Source organism: Mus pahari, chromosome 7 (genome assembly GCF_900095145.1).
Source record: "Mus pahari chromosome 7, PAHARI_EIJ_v1.1, whole genome shotgun sequence".
NCBI lineage: Eukaryota > Metazoa > Chordata > Mammalia > Rodentia > Muridae > Mus > Mus pahari.
Genome location: NC_034596.1, coordinates 77,884,101 through 77,905,238, shown reverse-complemented (window position 1 = coordinate 77,905,238; position 21,138 = coordinate 77,884,101). Strand labels below are relative to the sequence as shown.

The 21,138-nt window shown below is 42.6% G+C and overlaps 1 protein-coding gene and 1 non-coding gene across 10 annotated transcripts in view; one reads left to right on the top strand and one right to left on the bottom strand.

Moving 5' to 3' along the window:
* Rgs6 (regulator of G protein signaling 6) overlaps positions 1-21,138 on the bottom strand; it is a 519,809-nt gene that overhangs the window by 370,392 nt on the left and 128,279 nt on the right. The window lies entirely within an intron of this gene.
* LOC115064475 lies at positions 10,456-10,585 on the top strand. The gene has a single exon (XR_003844324.1). It is a non-coding gene; the product is annotated as a small nucleolar RNA SNORA17 (small nucleolar RNA).

Genomic DNA, 21,138 nt, shown 5'->3' with positions numbered 1-21,138 from the left:
TCTCTCTCTCTCTCTCTCTCTCTCTCTCTCTCTCTCTCTCTCTCTCTCTCTCTCTCTTATCTAACCATTGTACTTGAGTAAGTCATGAGAAGAGGAAGGCACTGACCATAGCCCAAACTGGTGGCTGATGAAAGTGACAGTCCTCATGCCTGATGGCCTCTGGATACAGATACTATATCCTTACAATAGAGCATCCATCCCATAGAACTCCCTGGGGTATATGTAGCTGGAAGGGCTTTCAACTCCAATTTAGACAGGTAATGAAGGTATAATTTTTTCGAAGACTTGTGGATAATTGCTTTATTGACCCCACTATATTATTCTCTACTCCTCTATATACTTACATCCTTGCCATAGCATCTTTTAAGAGTCCCTTGAATTTGAACTTGGCTATTTAATTTGGAAGTGACAGCACATCTGTCCCAAAGCTCAAGCCTGAAAGCAAATGAGAGGAGCGTGTCTTGCGTAACCCCCTGGTTAAGGGCTTACACCTCGGATCAAGGTCACTTCAGTTGCGTCACAACTGCACTGGAGCATGCACAGAAACCCTGCCTGCAGTGCCCAGTCAACTCCTACCAACCCACACATGCAGCAGCAATGAGTGATGACTGACTGCAGTTTGGTCATGGTTGTTAATACAGCAGCATAATACAAACGGCTACACATTTTTACAAAACAGTATCTCCTAATCCTTGAAAATAAATATATAGAACAGAGCTGTGAAATATAGGTCCTTGAGGCCCCTGGCCCTATTCTTTATGACACTTTCTGAGGTACCTCCGTATATACAGTTTGAACACTTCACACCAGCTAAAAGATCAGGAAACATGGGTCACGAAATTGAACCTACCTCATTTCTCATGAGTGGTTATAGAAGACTCAGTTTCCTCCCATGTGAGGGAAATCTAACCAGAATATATGTAAACATAAGACATATCAATGTAAGGTACTAGTCCTATCAACACCAGCAGTATAATTGTCCACGTGATAGGAGGTCTTGCTAGAAAAATTCCTCTCACCAAAATCTAAGTAAGATGCATAGCATGCATGTGTGAGCACACACACACACACACACACACACACACACATGACGATACACATAGGGAGACCAATTAAAAACACAGCTGCTAGTTTTCAACACCCTTCTCAGTATTGAGATTGTGTGTGTGTGTGTGTGTGTGTGTGTTGTATCATATTATGTAGTACCAAAGGAGTTTCAATTTTGAACTATGAATTTTTAATCATTTTTCAATTTTTTATTTAAAACTTTAGCTTTAACATGCTCAAACATACCTCCATTAATCAAAATAAGAACAAATTATAATCAACACATTTTGAACAATGAGAAATAAGTTTATTCTTGTAGCATAGAAATTGGTACTTTGGGATCCAACCATCTCCTGAAAAGCACTTGCTAGATCCTGCAAGTCATACATGCTTGTTTTCTGTAGGAAAGGGTCAAGATGTTTGAAGAAGCAGTAGTCAGTTGGCAAGAGGTCAGGTGAATATGGTGGATGAGGGAGGACTTCAAAGGCCAATCTGCTCAACTTCAGAAGTGTTGGTTGTGAGATGTATGGTCGGGCATTGATCTAGAGAATCAGACACTGCATCTTCTAGTGCACATGGTCTGGTGCACAGACGCTCCAGGTGTAATGGCTTCACTAAGATTCATAACACTACAGTAGAACTGACTGCCTGACAGTGGCCATGACCCTTGGGTGCAAGTTCAGCGAGGGGAAGTCCTTTAGAAATTCTTCTCAGTCCACACACAGAACTGGTGGCCACTAATTGTTGTGTACAATTAGCTTTCTACATTGTGTTAAATTCTGACAGAGAGCCAGGTGTGGTGGCGCACGCCTTTAATCCCAACACTTGGGAGGCAGACACAGGTGAATTTCTTAATTCGAGGCCAGCGTGGTCTACTGAGTGAGTTCCAGGACAGCCAGGGCTACACAGAGAAACCCTGTCTTGAAAAAAAAAAAAAAAACAATTTTTTTCTGACAGAGATTGGCTTCCTTGTTGTTATACAGCATAAGAAAGGTCAAGAGTTCAATACAACAGTTCAATACAAGCTTGGGTGAGCTCATGAGGCACACCCCGTCCCCCACTGAGTTTGAATTTGTTTCAGATGACCTTAGAGTGGTCCATGCTGAGTTCTTTGTGGCTTCCCATGTAGATGTAAGGGGATCCACTTTGATCATGGCTCTCAGTTGGTCTCTGTCAAGTTCCCATTGTCAGCCGCTGCACTTTTTAGCTTCAAGGCTCTTTGTCCCTTTTTCAAAACTTCTTGACCCACCCCTGTGCCCTTTTGTAGCTGGTCTTGAGCCAAATGGGTTACAGACACTGTGCACCCTCTCTGCTGCTTTACAGCCCAGTTTGGAACTTGATATAAGGCAATCTCTCAAATCTGCTTTTGGCATAACCTCATTTACACAATATAAAATAAATAAGCAATAAGTCACTAGCAAGAAGTGTAATATGAGATATGTGCATTGAAATTATATATAGTACAACCAGGTTTATAAAGAACATATTCTTTTTTTTGTTTTTTTGTTTTGTTTTGTTTTTTTGTATTTTGTTTTTTTGTTTTGTTTTGTTTTTGTTTTTCGAGACAGGGTTTCTCTGTGTAGCCCTGACTGTCCTGGAACTCACTCTGTAGACCAGGCTGGCCTCGAACTCAGAAATCCACCTGCCTCTGCCTCCTGAGTGCTGGGATTAAAGGCGTGTGCCACCACGCCCGGCATAAAGAACATATTCTAACAGCAAACATATTCCAACAGTGCACACTTTGCTATGCTCAAAGTAACCAGTGATATACAGAATTTGGGCCCCAGTAAAGCTAATGAAGAAACCAACGGATGACAGAGAAAGCCAGGCTATGAGTCAGCTTAAAGAGTCACTTAGCTTCTGTGACATTCAGTGTCCTCATCTGAAAATCAGTGATGATTCTGCCCACATATAGGATGGCAGGACGGATTAGCTGAAATGGCTATGACATGATTAGCACAGTTCCTAAAGACCCAATAACCAATTACTATTGTAATTATCATGGGACGATGGACTATTTCATGCCCATTATTTTGCCCTAAGAGAACAATTATGATTTCTATGACATGACAGCCTTCCAATTAAGAGTCTGAACTCTGAGACTGATGAACCAGTCTTGGGATCCTGCACCGTTGCCACTCGTAGCTCCATGACCTTGAGTTTTCTCTTGGATCTCTTAACCCCTCGAGTGTACGGTCTCACAGGGAGCATGCACCAACGTAAGTTCATGCTATCTTGAGTGAAAAGCATGAAACATGCATGCCATGGGAACAAACTCGGAGATAGTTACCAAGGTGTGTGTGGGAAAGGGTGAGGTGCGGCCACCAGGCGGGGTTGGGGGCAGGGGAGAGCTTCCTGAGCCATTTGTGGCTGAGAACAAAGAGCCCCTTATGGATTGCCATGGTAAATGCCACCATCTGTGCAATGTGACAAGGACCATTAGAATAAGCCTCATATATCTTACAGTCCTGTTTCTCTAAGACCCAGTCTCTGCCAGCCGACTCAGGCATCTCCTCAGGGAGCTTCTGCTAAAGAACCAAGCGGCACTGTAGCCAAGGAGAAAAGGGAGCAAGATCCTGTGTTGGTAGAGAGCCATGCATTAGCGTGTGCCATTTTTAATCCAGAAATATACTGGTCCTGGGATGACTGGCTGACGACACCATGTCTGCCATTTTTTATGGGCACACATGATGGGAAAGCCAGTAGTCTCCGTTCCCTATGGATCTCTTCCTCAGTCTACACTGAGACATTACTCCTGTCTTACTTAAGTCTCTACTACTGCGATAAAATACCAGGACCAAAAGCAACTCTGAAAAGGTTTATTTCATTTTATAACTCTACCAATGAGGGAAGTCAGGACAAGAACTCAACATAGGAACCTCAAGGGAGGAATTGAAGCAGAGGCCATGGAGAACTGCTGCTTACCGCCTTGTTCCTCGTGGCTTGTCTGCTTATGTACCTCAGGACCACCCGTTCAGGGGTGACATCCGTCCTCAGTGGGCGTGGCCCCACAGGCTTGCCTACAGGTCAACGTTACAGAGACAATTTCTCCACTGCCGTTCCTTCTTCTCGGATGACTCTAGCTTGCCAGATGTTGACAAAAACCTAATCAGAACAACTACTCAAAATTTCAAGCCAAGTGTCCCCCCTTGGCACTAGTCACATGCATACAAGTGACATCCTTTAAGGTCATCTTGACTGGTTCAAGTGATGACCTCAATCAAAAAGGCACATTTATCAAAATCTTGCTGGGAATGGTGTGACTGGTACATAAGGTAAATCAAGATGTTTTAGCTCCTACCATGTTCTAGAAATTTATTAAGCCTTTGGCCATGTATTTATAATTTTCTGCTCAATTTATACTTTTGCATGTATGTATTTGTGTGTGTTGCATGGATGTATGCTGAGTGTATGTATGTATGGATGTTCACAGGTGAGAGCACGTGTCTGTGAGTATATGTGCATATGTATATATATGCACATGTATGGGTGGGAGTGGCAGACTGGAGATTTACAGCAGCTGTCTTCCTAGATTTCTCTCCACCCTCAGCAGGGTCTACTGATGAACCAGAAATTCACTGATTCAGCTAGGCTAGCCAGCCAGGCTGCTCTGAGGAGTCCCTATGCCTGCCTATCAAGTGCTTCGATTACAGGCAGACCACCATACCTGTGCAGTATGCCCATGGATGTTAAGGAGCCAAACTCCATCCCTCATCCTTGCACAGCAATCACTTTATCCACTGAGCCATCTCCCCGGTCCTCAAACGGCATTTAAAAGCCATGACTATAGCTCAAGTCTGTGGTCCATTCGGAATTCCAATTTAAGATGTTATTGGGTTTGTAATTTGTAAGTGGAAAATGCACAGAAATAGGATGTCTCCTACTGGGAGTTAAAGTGCTTTAATGTTAGTTACTGCTCTCCTTCCATACAGAATGGCTGCTCACAAGTTAATTTTTGGCTTCTGATTTCCCTGCGAGGAAGGCGGTAAGAACACCCATCCATTCCCAAGACGGCACCTGTCAGCACTTTAGTGCCTTTCCCCAGTGTAAGGAGAGTTGGATGTAATTTACTCTAGCTAAAAAGAATTGATTTCTTTTTACAGTCATAGGTAGAAAAGGAAACATGGCTTGGGGGGGAGGGGGAGAAGATGGAAGGAAGGAAAGACTTGCTACTGCTCTAAGTCTAAGCCCTCTCCTCAGGGGGGGACCTGTAAGCTATGGTCCAAAAAGAAGGAAAGATTAAAAAGAGCCTATGAGACCAAATATAGGAATTTAGACTTGATCTATTAAACAATGAAAAAGAACAACAGCGTCTCCAGAGGGAAGTAACCCAGAAAAGGAGAGTCTGGGGGCCTGAGCTTAGTGTGTGAGGCAGGTATGTGGATGGTGAGGCACTGATAAAGATGCTAGTAAGGAGCTACTAGATGTGAGGAGACCCTTAAAGAGTGGAGGAGTGGCTCCATTTCTTCACCAGCAGGGTATGGGCAATCCCCCACCAGGCTTCACATGTGGTTGGGAGGATAATTCTACAGCTCTACAACCCAACACAGAAGACTATAAAGGCCTTGAATAGAGACTTGACTCTTAGAAGAATGGTGCCTGTTGGTGAGAATGAGGAAGAAAACATGTTACCGTCTGATGCTCCTTGAGCTAACTGGGAAGGTGGTGGGTTAGTCCGGTTCTCTGGAGGAATCCAGATGATAGGATTAATAGATATAAAAGGGAGTTGTTAGAGTGGCTTACACAGTGCTGTCTGGGTAGTCAACATTGTCTGTCTCACACCGGAGAGGCTGACAACCCTCCAGTTGCTCAGTCCATGAGGCATGGACTGATCCCTGGACTGTGGTGGCGCACGCCTTTAATCTCGGCACTCGGGCGGCAGAGGCAAGCAGATCTCTGAGTTCAAGACCAGCCTGGTCTACAGAGAGAGTTCCAGAACAGTCAGGGTTACATAGAGAAACCCTGTCTTGAGAACCAAAAAACAGAAACAAAACAGAAACTACAGACACACAGACACACAGACATACACACAGACAGACAGACACAGACAGTCAGACACATGTGTGCGCGCATGCACACACACACACACACACACACATACACACACACACAAACCATAGTTAAGACTTCAAGTCTTTGCTTAGCTTCGTGACATGATTGGAATCCATCGTTACCCACAGAGGAGCTGAATATGGAAATGAGGCATGAGAAGGTGACCTTTCTCAGTGCCAGGTGCCATACAGGTACAGTGAGTATCACACCACCGCCTGGTGTCTGTGGCAGCCAGTCCCAGTTCCTCTCCCGTGACATTCTGCTTCACCACTATGCATTAAGATGGATCGATTGGCCAGAAGACTCCCTGGCTTGGAGGGCATGCTCCTCCTCTGAAGGATATCGTGATGCCGCCATTCTTAAATATGAAGGATTGTGGCTTTCACTGTGGGATTCTCACACAGTCGTCACCATTCATAAATGACTTGCTCTGTTCCAGGCATTGTTGGCTGTTACACACACACACACACACACACACACACACACACACACACATTCTAACATAATCCTCACAAAGGATTAGCACCATCCTTGATGTACACACAAGGGACTTAGCACAACTTAGAGTGCGAGACTAAAACTCACTCTGCTAACCAACTGCAGTCCTATGGAGACGAGTCTTTTATTTCTTAAAGTGCCCTGACAGCAAATAAACCCTTCGTGTTACTGTGGACATTTATAGCTCTTGTTGTGTGCATGTGCTTACATGTGCATGTGTACATATGTGGAGGGAAGTTAGGAGAGACATCCCAATAGCTCCTGGGAAGGAACCTGTCTAATGGGTCATATAGGAGAGAGGCAGCCACTTCGGTTTCAACAATTTTTCCTTTCTCTCTACAATGGCTAATTTTGGCTATCAAGTGAACTGCATCTGGGGTCAATGAGAGTGCAGGCTGCTGAGCCTCATTGGGAGAGCCCTTTGTGATCAAACTCTTTAGCATGGAAAGACCCACACTAAATGCGGGCTGCACTTTCTGGTGGTAGCCCAGATAAAGAATGTGGAGACAGGACAGCTTTACTTTTTGCCTACTTGCCCTCACTGCTGGTAAGCACATCCACCCTGTTGCCGTGGCATTCCTTCATCAGTGTTAGAACGGGCTTCTCTGGGCTTCCAGTGTAGACTGAAGACCAGCAGTTCCCTAGGACTCCTCTAGGTTTTCATGCCAGATTGATCCCTTTGAGTAAGTATTATTTAAAGTTCTCAAGACAGGGTCTGCCCACCCCAAGACACTGTACAAAAAAGTGAAGACTTGCTAAGGAAGCAAATATGGCATGAACCGAAAGGACCCAGGCTGGGCTGCTCAACCTACTTTTGCCCACGTCACATTTACTTCTGTGATGTCCCTTTGTAGCCCTGGGTAAGAAAAAGAATACAAATCTCCCCATCTCTGCAATACAATCCCTTCCATTTTAGAAGCCAGTTGTTCTTGTTGCTCTTCATAATTGTGTTTATATTTTTTTTTCTTGTCACGGCTCCAAAAGTCCTTTGGACTTTAGAGATGCGTTTGGTATCTGATAGCTACATGAGGTAGGTCAGACAAGGCCAAACAAGACACAATCCAGATGCATCTCTCAAGTCCAGATCTCCATAATTATCAGCTTAAAAGCCGAGGAATCCTGAGGTAAAGTGCTTGCCATGTCAGCGTGTGACCTGAGTTAAGACCTCACATAAAAAGCCAGATGTGACAGTGTGTCTGTGATCCAAGTACTGGAGAAGGGAAACACAGGAGGATTCCTGGAGCTTGCTTTCCACATGATCTAGCCAATTAGAAAGCTCTATGCTCAGAAAGAGACTTGCATAAATAATAGTGAAGTACAGAGTGTCTGAGAAAGGCACTCAACACTGACCTCTACCACACATACATACACACACACACACACACACACACACATGCACACGCAAACATGAGACATTCTGAGAGGATGCTAGTAGTACTAACAACATATTATTTTATCCATGTAAATCTCCAAACATAAGTAAATAGAGCAATGGAAATGGAAAAAAATGTATACAAGCAAAGGAAGCAACAAGCCATCTCCCACAAACAGGTAAGGAGACATCACAAATGGCAGCATGACGCATAGTCCTGAAATCCACCTCACTCCCTCACAAGGTCCCTGAGACGGAACTACTGGTGAAAATAAATCAAAGATGATCAGGACAAAAATGGAAAATGGGAATTCATGTATCAGTAAAAAAGGAAAAGGAACCAGAAATGTTCACACAGAAAGCAACGTTGTTAACACTGCATGGAAACATGAGACGAGAATGCTGTGAAATTAGAAAGAACCAAGAAGAGTCAAGGCTCCTTCTAAAACTTCAGGACAACGAGAAACACGAAAGCCAGATGATCAAACCCCACAAAATATGACCATGACCAAATAAATAAATAAATAAATAAATAAATGTCATTATCAATGTCTCACGAGAATCAAGATGACTGTGGAAAAAATATATGATCAATATCTCCATAGATGGTAAAAATCAAACCAGGATTCTCATCTTGGGAATGAGATCACAAGATATAATTCATAAATTTTCCAAAGACACCAAGAAAATATAGCACGTACACACGTGTGTGTGTTTGTGTGTGTGTGTGTGTGTGTGTGTGTGTTAGAGGCCAGAGGTCAGTGTTGAGTGTCTTCCTCAGACACTCTGTACTTCACTATTATTTAGGCAAGTCACACACACACACACACACACACAAAACAACAACAACAACAACAACACAAATAAGAAACAGAGAAAAAATGTATAAATGAGATGAAGAACTTAGGAGAGAATCAATATATTAGGAAAAAAAAACCAACAAACCCTAACAAGAAATAGCTTTTAAAAGGATAATAATATCTGGACCCTTCAGATGAAAAGAAGGGAATGATGTCAATTTCCAAAAGTCAAATGAAGGAAAGGTGTGCGGATCTAGGCGAGTAGCTCAGTTGGAAACACATTTGTCCAGCATGCAGAGTTCTAGTTCCAATTCCCAGTACATATAACCCAGGATGGTGACACATGATTACCCTAGGAAACTCAAGTACAGCCTGGGATGTAGAAGAGAGGTGAGGCAGGGTGTACTGAATAGCTCTGTGTCAACTTGACACAGCTTGAGTTATCACAGAGAAAGGAACTTCAGTTGGGGAAGTGCCTCCATGAGATCCAGCTGTAAGGCATTTTCTCAATTAGTGATCAAGAGGGGAGGGCCCCTTGTGGGTGGTGCCATCTCTGGGCTGGTAGTCTTGGGTTCTATAAGAGAGTGGACTAAGCAAGCCGGTAGAGAACATCCCTCCATGGCTTCTGCATTAGCTCCTGCTTTCTGACCTGCTTGAGTTCCAGTCCTGCATCCTTTGGTGATCAATGGCAGTATGGAAATGTAAGCTGAATAAACCCTTTCCTCCCCAACTTGCTTCTTGGTCATGATGTTGTGCAGGAATAGAAACCCTGACTAAGATACAGGGGAAGGGCAAAGCAAGTTACAAGGGAAACGTGAAGATGGTCAAATAGGGTGCAATGGAAGGACTCCGAGGAAGGATGAGCAAGCTCAGCGACTGTAGCATGGGCTCCTTTGAACTGCCATTGCTGCCACTGTCCTGACTGATCCTATTCCTTGGTACATTCTCTCTCAATCCTTACCAACTTATGTCCAATTCAAGGGACACCAAGTCCTGCAACCTATTCCTCAACCATGAACTGAGGCTGCCCCTCTAAGAAGCATGGCACCTGAATCACCTCCCTAAACAACAACAACAACAACAACAACAACAACAACAACTTCCTAAGTGACAATAGGCCCTCCTACAACTGAAGATCAAATAGACTTATATTGTGGCCAGAACCATGTGATTATACATAGCTCTTGCTCCTCCCCTATCTCTGGAACTCTTGTTAGTATTCTCTCCAGAGTTTGGATGTGTCTCCACGATGCCACCACTGATCTGCCACGGTGCCCCTATCCAACAATTCTCTCTAGCTTCAACATCACTAGATGCTATCACTCTTTTATGTATGTGGCTACACTGTCACTGTCTTCAGACACACCAGAAGAGGGCATCGGATCCTATTACAGATGGTTGTGAGCCACCATGTGGTTGCTGTGAATTGAATTCAGGACCTCTGGAAGAGCAGTCAGTGTTCTTTAACTGCTGAGCCATCTCTCCAGCCCTGTAATGTTATCACTCTTGGGACAGCAGGCAAATCTGGTCTGCTGGGAACCCTAGGTCAGACTTCTGGCATCCGACACTAGTAAAATTATATGACAAGTTTTGTTTTGTTTTTGAAAGGTTCTACATTTTTTTTAACTGGGAAAACCACACCCACAATTTAAACATGTCCAAGTCTCCATAAAAATATTGAGCTCCCCTGCCCCCAGAGGAGTTAGATGCAGGTGTGGCTGCTGTGTTCCATGTGTGTCAGTAGGTGGCAGAGAGGAGAGAGGTTGTGCTCAGGGTTCTGATTTATGAACATCTGAATGATTAGTAGCCTAAGATTCCCAGAAAAACTCAAGTCTGAGATGGCCGACAGTCTAGCACATGCAGGCCTGGACTGGCTCCTTGCACAGGGAGCAAGCCAGAGACTAGAAGAACCCCACCTGGGACCTCGGGCCCACAGGCAAGAATGAGCCCAAGGTGACCATCAATATGTGCACCATCAGACAGGGTCTGAGATGATCACTGGTCCAGCACCATGCAGGTCTGGGATGGGACAGACCATGCCCAAGATGACAACTGCCCAAGTGGAGCATAGCACTCCTGAGACCGTTCCAGAGAAGATCCCAGGCAACCAAAGACTCTGTATGTCTTCTCTAAAGCATCTTCTAGAGAATGAATGTCAGATACCCAGGTGGCCAATGACATGTATATAAAGAGGTTCATGAGATAAAGTATAAAAAAAAAAAAAAAAAAAAAACTAAGACGTAACATCAAGGGCTAATGAGAAGAGAGTGTAGCATAGAGTAACTATTATCTGCTAACAGAGTAGATATGACCAAGAACTGTCCGATGGTAGAAATGGGCAGAGCATGTGCACCATTTTAACTCTGCTTTAGAAAGACTTGGTGATGGTAACAATGCTCTGTGGCTAATGTGAGACATCCTGTGAGCATCTTCATGCTCTAGAGGACCAGGATTCTAACAATGGGAAGAGGAGGTGCAGGTATAACTCAGATGACCTTCCTGACCCTGCAACTGTCACATTCTGCTTCTGTCTGCTGTTAACATTTCAAATGCTATCCGGAAAGTTCCCTATACTCTCCCCCGACCCTGCTCCCCTACCCACCCATTCCCACTTCTTGGTCCTGGCATTCCCCTGTACTGGGGCCTATAAAGTTTGCATGACCAACTGTATTCATGTCTTCCTTATATTACAGCTCATGTTTTGCTGGTTTTAACATTTAACATGTTTTTAGCTTTTCCCCTATAAGTTCAGTCTCCTGAAGGCAAGGATCAAGCTCTACTTCATTTTGTTTTCTTTCTTTCTTTCTTTCTTTCTTTCTTTCTTTCTTTCTTTCTTTCTTTCTTTCTTTCTTTCTTTCTTTCTTTCTTTCTTTCTTTCTTTCTTTCTTTCTTTCTTCTTCTTCTTCTTCTTCTTCTTCTTCTTCTTCTTCTTCTTCTTCTTCTTCTTTCTCCTTCTCCTTCTTCTTTTTGGCAATTTTGATAAACATTTGTAGGGTTGGATTTGATTTTCTGATTACAGGAATTTTACTTTTTTCTACTATATTTCTTTTGTTTTGCTATTTTATTTACTATTGCTGTTATCTTTTTCTTTCCAAGAAATATTCTTAAATTTTAAATTTAACTTTAACTTCTAGTATTTAAACACATACTACAAGCTTATTCTTGGTTTCTTAGATGCACTTTGTATTTTTAGTTTTTGAGTTTTGGGTCTGTTTAGGTTTTTTGTTTGTTTTGTTTTGTTTTGTTTTGCTAGAAAATAATTACTGAAATTAGAAGTTCTTTTTTAACTGATAATTTATATGGACAGAAGTTGTCTTTTCTAAATAGTTTCATAGCCATTTTCTAGTGAGAAGTTCCATCATATACAGGAGAGTGGGCTTTTTACAGAGAATAGTAAGTCAGCCTTCTCATGGTGTTCACAAGGACTTGTTTTCTAGGTCCACTCATCTTGCCTGTCTTTATACTCACCCACCCACACACTTATGTATCTATTCATTCATGCATGCATGCATCCATCCATCCATCCATGCATCCATGCATCCATCCATCCATCTATCCATCCATGCATCCATATATCCATCAATGCATCCATACATCCATGCATCCATCAATGCATTCATCCATGCATCTATTCATGTATCCATCCATCCGTCCATCAACACATCTACCATCTGTTTATTCAAACTTCCCTTTAACTTTTTAATTGAAAACTAAAACAGACTTTGTTTTAAAAGCTATATATCATATATGCTTTATCTTTAACATCAGGGTTTGAGTCCTGAAAAGGCAGATTCTCTAAAAAGCCTAACTATTTCTTAGGTTTTATCAACTAATTTTCCAACTAGAAACCATGGACATATCTACAAACATCATCATTTAACTATCAGTTTGTTTCATCTAAATATTTAATCTTTCAGAAATCCCAGTAGAAGGCCAAGAATATAGCTATGCCGTTAGATTGCTTGCCTAGCATACATGAAGCCCTAAGTTCAAGCCTCAGCAATAAATAAGCCAGCTGCTATGGCACATGCTAGCATTAAAGCAGTGATGGCAGGAAGACTGGGAGTTCAAGGTCATCTTTGGCTACATAAATGATTCAAAATGTCCTCCCTGAACCAATAGCATAGCCGTAACCCAAGCACTTGGTTAAAATGCAGATTTGGTCTTGGGGCTGGGGATATAGCTCAGTGGTCAAACATTTGTCTAGCATTCATGAGGTCCTGGGTTCAGTGCCCAGTACCATAAAATATTAATTAATTAATTAATTAATAATTAGAATAAAATAAAAGACATAATCTTGAATTCCACATCAGCCCTGATAGACACCATTCAAACAAGGTCCCAGGTCACTACTTGCAATTGTGTAATCAAGCACTTGCAGGTGACTACAGTGCTCCATCTGTGTTTATTGTTCACTAGGCACCAGTGGCACCATGCTAACCAATGTAGACTTAGGAAATGGAAACACAAGTAGACTAGACAGCTAACAATGTTTTCATCCTATAGGAAGATTGAAGACTACCATTGCCCAGTGTAGAAGCAGAGGGACTACAGTTGCCCAAATAGTGAGAGCTTTGGAGGAACAGAGGCAGCAAAGACCATGATGATTACAGTCTGGACCTGCTCTTTATCAGCACAATAAACATCAGATCACTCCTGCTGTTTTGGTGTTTGAAGAGCCCTGTAATCGTTAAGTCTGTTTTGTTATAACTCCATTTTTATCTTTCTAAGTCTATAGATGCATAGAAGCTATGAGCAAGTACAGTTTGCTTATACATAACTTTAATTGGTAAAGATCTTCCTAACATTGTAAAAGAAATAGAAAGAAATTCATATACCTAATTCCCTTCTAAATGGAAAATTGGAAAACACTACCATGGAAAGAATCGAGGATCCAGATTTTGACAGAGAGCAAAAGACAATCAAGAACACTCTGGGAGCCCAAGAACCTGTAGGAGCATACATCAGAGGAGCGGATGTAAGTGAGGTCATCTGTGGGGACAAAAGAAATGGCTTCATCACCTCACATCCTGTCCCGGACAGCAGAGAGCAACCTGTAAAGTGAATGCTAAAGATAGACTCCTCCTACATCGCTTCAAATAGCAAAATAAAAGATGCCCAGTCTCCATAGAAACACCAACAAAGACAGGAACACCAACAAAGACAGGAATACCACCAACACCACCAACAACAGGAAAAATAGCAGTAACGGCACAGGCTCCGACATTCTTCTAAGTACCTTGCCAACATTAATTAATTTCTTTCCTATTCACTTGTTTTCAGACAGGGTCTCATTGTGCGGCCATCTTTTCACTCCCAAAGACTGAGATTACAGGCATGGGGCCATTAACTTGTTTGACTCAATGAATAACCATGTCACTTCTTTGGTGAGCTGTAAAAATGTCCATGACTCTTTTCTCACAGGTGACACCTGTCTCTTCACCCTTTCTCCTGGGCTGGCCTTAATGACCAGATATGACCAAAGGAGTATGACTGAAGTGATAAGAAATGAATCTCAGGTATTCTGAGCTTTTTAGCTAATATCCACTTCTTTTGTTACTGGGTTACCTCACTCAGGATGATATTTTCAAGTTCCATCCATTTGCCTGCGAATTTCATGAAATCATTGTTTTTACTGCAAATGTACCATATTTTCTGTATCCATTCCTCTGTTGAGGGACATCTGAGTTGTTTCCAGCTTCTGGCTACTATAAATAAAGCTGCTATGAACATAGTGGAGCATATGTCCTTGTTATATGTTGGAGCATCTTTTGGGTATATGCCCAGGAGTTGTATAGTTGGGTCCTCAGGTAGAACTATTTCCAGTTTTCTGATGAACCACCAGACTGATTTCCAGAGTGGTTGTACCAGCTTGCAATCCCACCAGCAATGAAGGACTGTTCCTCTTTCTCCTCATCATTGACAGCATCTGTTGTCACCTGAGTTTTGATCTTAGCCATTTTGACTTGTGTGAGGTGGAATCTCAGGGTTGTTTTGATTTGCATTTTCCTGATGACTAAGGATGTTGAACATTTCTTAAGTGCTTCTCAGCCATTTGAAATTCCTCAGTTGAGAATTATCTGTTTACTCTGTACCCCATTTTATAAATAGAGTTATTTGGTTCTCTGAAGTCTAACTTCCTGAGTTCTTTGCATATTTTGGATATTATCCCTTTATTGGATGTAGGTTTGGTAAAGATTTTTTCCCAATCTGTTGGTTGCTGATTTATCCTACTGACAGCATCCTTTGACTTACAGAAGCTTTTCATTTTTATGAGGTCATATTTGTCAATTCTTGATCTTAGAACATAAGCCATTGGTGTACTATTCAGGAAAATTTCCCCTGTGCCAATGTGTTTGAGGTTCTTTCCCATTTTCTTTTCTATTAAATTCATCATATCTGGTTTAATGTGGAGGTCCTTGATCCACTTGGACTTGAGCTTTGTACAAGGAGATAAGAATGGGTCCATTTGCATTCTTCTACATGCTGACCACCTGTTGAACAAGCACCATTTGTTGAAAATGCTGTCTTTTTTCCACTGGATGGTTTTGGCTCCACCAACTAGAATAGATGGGGAGGTGGGGGGGTGGGGTGGGGGGAACACCCATGGCTCTAGCTGGATATGTAGCAGAGGAGTGCCTTATCTGGCATCACCGGGAGGGGAGCCTGTTGGTCCTTTGGAGGCTTGATGACCCAGGATAGGGGAACACTAGGGCACTGAGGCAGGAGTGGGTGGGCAGGTGGGGGAGCACTCTCATAGAGGCAGGGAGAGAGAGGAGGGGATAGGGACCTTGTGGAAGGGAAACTGGGAAGGGGGATAACATTTGAAATATAAATAAGTAAAATAGCCAATAAAAAATTGAGAGAGAGAGAGAGAGAGAGAGAGAGAGAGAGAGAGAGAGAGAGAGAAAGAGAAATGAATCTAGGCTTTGGGCTTGCTTGTTTCTAGAACATTCCTAAGAACCTCGTCTCCACCACAAAACAAGCTCAAGCTTGCTTTTCTCATTTCAGCCTATTGGAAGGGTGAGAAGGGGTGTCCGTGATTTGATTTCTCTCAATGAAGACATTATAGTTAGGACCTTCTGAGGCTCTTATTACTTAGGGAAGACATCGTCTGACATCATACTTGCACTAAATTGCCATGTGGACACAAATGCACAGTTCAAGCAAGTGGGTTTATGGAAGCAGTTGACTGAGTGACAAGGTGAGTATAGTTAATGATGACGTGAACAGAGTGTACACTAGGTGCCTTCAGGACAAAAAAAAAAAAATGACAACTATCAAGGCTAAGGCATTTGTTAATTAGCAAGATTTACTATTCCACAATGTATATTGATTTCAAAACATGTCACATAAGATACGTTGAACTTTACCTGTGGACTAAAACTAAAAGGAATTTGAAGGCAAACGAAAGACTGAGAGCAGCTGGTTTGATTTTTGCTGCTGCTGGAAGAAAAGTGATGACAGAAAGTAGTTATCTCTTATGCTTTTAGGGAAGAAGACAAGAGTGCACAGAAGACATTAAGTTGCATACATAAGAGAGTGATTTTTCACCAAAACATTAATTTAACAATCATTTCCAAGTGTTGAGGTTTTAGCTTTTCTTCCTAAGTAATACTTAAATATAGTATATGCCACACTTGCTATTCAAATATCCCAATTGGAGTTCGGAGACATTTTGAATGACTCAGGCTCCTGCTTCCCATAGGGAAGGGGGTAGGTGCTCAAATGACTATAGTATGATTGGGGGAGGGGTTCCACAGGCAGCAGGAAGCTCTGCAAAGAAGAGCTGACTCACCACAGCAGGGGAAGACTGCAAAGCAGAGAAAGCCCTTTTCCCTCAGTTTGAAATAATGGAGCGATGGAATTCTTCCTAAGATATTTTGTACACATTGTTCAACTCTGAGCGAAGAGCCAGATCTTTCATTCCTCTGAGCTTTATGATAATTTTGGCATCAGAATACTCTGGAACATTTACAGGTTTAAATATTCTGTTCCATTGAACTACCAGATCCATAATTTGGGGAACAAGAAGAATTTTAAGGCAATAATAATAATAATGACTTAGGGATCAGACATCAGTCTGATATTAAGTTACCAATTTTTAGTCAATACAAGTTATTTAAAAGTAATTCACGGGTATAAAACTTAATTGTGACCAAGTATAGTGGTACACACCTTTAGTCCCAGCACTTGAGAGGCAGAGGCAGACTGATCTCTGTGAATTCAAGGCCAGCCTGTTCTACATAGTGAGTTCAAGGCCAGCCTGAGCTACATAGTGAGACCCTGTCTCAAACAAACAAACAAACAAAGAGGTTGTGTTTTGCTTCATAAAAAATCTTTTTGCCATTTTCATCTATTTTTGTTTGGATGTATGCCTATTAAACTTCATCAGGAATTGTTTCTGGTCTTTGGAGCAGCATAAACTGCTTACAATGGTTGGTACTGACTGCCAACTTAGCAAGATGTACAATCACCTAGGAGGCAAGCCTCTGGGCATGGCTGTGAGCAAGGTTTTAGATTGGGTTAACTGGGGTGGAAAGCACAATCCCAAATGTAGGCAGCACTGTTCTATGGGCTGGAGTCTAAGCCTACATCAAAAGGACTAAGTATGCTGAGCATCAGCCTCTCTCTCTCTCTCTCTCTCTCTCTCTCTCTCTCTCTCTCTCTCTCTCTNCTTCTTCTTCTTCTTCTTCTTCTTCTTCTTCTTCTTCTTCTTCTTCTTCTTCTTCTTCTTCTTCTTCTTCTTCTTCTTCTTCTTCTTCTTCTTCTTCCTGGTGTGGACACAACATGACCAGCTGCCTCATCCTCCCATCATCATGGCTTCCCACTGTGATGGACTGTATCCCTTAAAACCGTGAGCCAAAATAAGCCCTTACTTCCTTCCTTAAGCTGCTCTTATCTTACCATGTTGCCATAGTACTGAGAAAAGCAATTCATGAAGTACTCCATGGTCAAGGATACTACACTACACCTGAGATCATACCATGGGTCCATCACATGATCTGAACCTCAGTTACTAATCTATGAAGTAAGAATGGGAATGTTGACCTTGTATAGTTCTGTGACTGACCCAAACCTTGATTCCAGTAATCAGCACTTAATAGCCCAACAGGAAAACATAACAAAGCCCCTTGCTCTCTCCATGTCAGAGAGGTTAATGTTGAGATTTCAAAGGCTTCTTTTTCATCTCTTGGCTTTGATTTTCTTTCCTTTTCCTTACTCATATTTCTTGTGCACCTATTCACAATTTTATGTAAATCTGTTTGGGTAAAGTAACAGAAGAAAACCAAGTAGGGAAAAATAGCAGCAGCTATTGACTCGGGAGTTGGGATCTTTCCCAACTTAGGCAGGGAGGCTTCTAAGGAAGGATGACATCATTAGACAGTGTGCTTCCAGAAGTCCAGAGTCATAGACAGACACATAGAGGACTTGACACAACCTTCTTATCAACTACACCAGGCCAGGTGACAAAGAAAATCACTTCTTATGAAGGGCTACTTCCTCCCAAGCCTCGTAGAAGGGAATCCTGAAGCAGTGGAAAGTGACCATCTTTTGCCACATGAGTTTCTTTTCAGCTGATCATGTCTAAAGTCTGCACACAATAAGATTGGTCATAGCCCATAGGTCGACTACAGCTATGCAGCTGGAGGAGAAGTAACTGAGAGGAAGATGAGAGGAAATACAGTTTGGGGGATAAGCGAATATACCGGTCTACCATAATTTACTTTCCCACCATGCTAGTTTTAATTCCAAGCACAGGTCCTGGTAGGGACAGGTTCTGCAGAGGTCTTGCTCCCTCACTCAAAGATGGCTAGCATGTGGTCCATCATGAAAGCCTCACATCACCCTAATCTAATTGTCCATACAGCCTTTATTCAAATATCATCACATTTGGGAGTATGACTTCCTTGTACAAATCTGGGGGATCCATAAGTCTGTGTCAGAGAAGGAGCTTGGGAACGAAGAGGAAGCACATTGAGAGTCCAGAGGGTCACCTGGCAAGGCCTGACTTCACATTCGGAACAGCACTCCCTTCTGAAGCAGCAATTCCTGTGCCATGAAGAACGGCAAAACATCTGAGGCAAACAGCCCAGACTCAGACTCAGAAGCACAGCGCCCCCTGTCTACAGCTTGCAGGCACTGCTGAGATGGCTTTTCAGTCCTCAGAATCCAAAAACATTGTCTTGTTCTATAGTATTTATTGTGCCAGATACTCACACAGGAAGGATAGAGGTGAATCAGGAAATGAAATGAAAATTTCAGTAAACTTGAAAGGACACAGAGCCAGAATCACAATGAACACCAAAGGTGGCGTTGATGCTAAAAGGGCCTGGAGATGTTTGGGGGTGGAGCAAAAGGTTGTGTGTGACATGAAAGTGAAAGGAGAGTGGAAGGGAACACACAGAGAACAAGGAGGAACGGGGTGTCTTAGGGTTTTATTACTGTGAAGAGACACCATGACCAAAGCAACTCTTACAAAAGAAAACATTTAATTGGGACAGACTTACAGTTTCAGAGGTTTAGTTCAATATCATCATGGAAGAAAGCATGGCAGTATATAGGCAGACATGATGCTAGGGGAGCCGGGAGTTCTAAAGCTTGTTCCAAAGGCAACCAGGAGAAGAGTGAATTCGACACTGGGGAGTGTTTAAGCATAGGAGACCTCAAAGACCACTACATAATGACACAATTCCTCCAAGTCCACACCTAATTCACTAGGGCCACACTTCCTAATAGTGCCACTCCCCATGGCCAACCATTCTCAACTCAACACATGAGTCTATGGGGACCAAAACTATCCAAACCACCACAGAGGGGAAAGGGGTAGGAAAACAAAAAGCAGATTTTGTTTCAAAAAAAAAGATGTCATGATGAGACCTAATCTTTTGTAAATAAATAAATGATAGATAGATAGATAGATAGATAGATAGATAGATAGATAGACAGACAGATAGACAGACCTGATCATATTTATTGTTTGTTTATAGTTAAACTAAAAATGGAAGCTGCAACTGTCACATCTGGCCACAGATCAGAAGAATCTATGGATAATAATCAATAAGTATCAACACAGGCTCCCAATCCCCATTGGCTTTAATTCAAATGGTTGGAGCAGAAATCTAGATATTTATTGGTAAATGGTAGGAGGGAATGCTACTTATTAGCAGATAGATTCATTTAACCAGAAAATACATATTGAGTAGCTAAGAAATTCATTTAAAGAACATGTATTTATAAGGCAAGCTAGGAAGGTTCCGAGAAGAGAGGCCTTTAAACACCATCAAGCAAACCTCAGAGGTCTTACAGTAGCCTTTAAACACCGTCAAGCAAACCTCAGAGCTCAAACCTGACCTCCTGAGTCTTCGCTCCCTCCCAATCATCCTTTGTGTTCTTGCTCCTTTTCCACCAGACTTTGTCTTTTATAACTTCACAACCCTCTCAAACCCACCCTTATTATGCCATTTCTATAGCTCCAGTCCCATGAGCCTCTCTCCTCCACAATAACACTCTCAAATAATCTCCTTGCCTCTCGATGTGGCTCACATGGCCAACCTCTGCTTGGCTGCATGCTCCAATTCTGAGAATTAGAGCGGTCCAGCCTGACTCCAGTATGCCTGTACTGGGGCTCACTTTACAAGTGACCATCATTAACAGGGTAACAAATTCTATGCTGGTACTGTCTCTGAGACAATAGTTTAGGGTTTGCTTGCTGGGGTGGGTACAAACACCTAGCTTCTACCCTGCTCAGCTATCCCCAGTGAGCACTCCATGGTTCAAGACACAGAGAGACAAGTCTGACTGATGTATACTGTTTTTTACGGTGAGGTTTTCTGTCAAGCAGGACATTCATTGCTGATGCGGTAAGGTGGTAGCTAGAAGACTCCACCTAAACTGAGCCATTAGGAACCTATTAAGAAACTTGTTTCCAACTCTGCTCTGAGGGATGTCCTGGTACTGCTAGTGGTACACCAGTGGGGGAGTTACAGAACCCACATTGGCCTCCACGCAGTTGTCTATAAAGTGGGAATAGTGGGGGCTGGAGAATGTTTAGTCAGCCAAGTGCTTGTGTCATAGCATTGAGGGCCTGAGTCAGAGCCCTTGAAATGCACAGAGCGTGGTGCAACAGCATACACGTGCTTGGAAAACCAGAGTCACAAGATGGGAGATGGAGACAGGAGAACCAATGAGAAAGCTCTGGAGCCAGCCAGCCCAGCCTATGAGACAAAGTTCCAGGCCACTGAGAGACTCTTGTTTTCTGTGATGGGTAGTTAATATTGACTTTCAAGTGGACAGGATCTAGGATCGTCTCAGAGACTAGCCTCTGGGCATGTCTGTGAAGAATTACCTTGATTAGGTTAGGCTCTG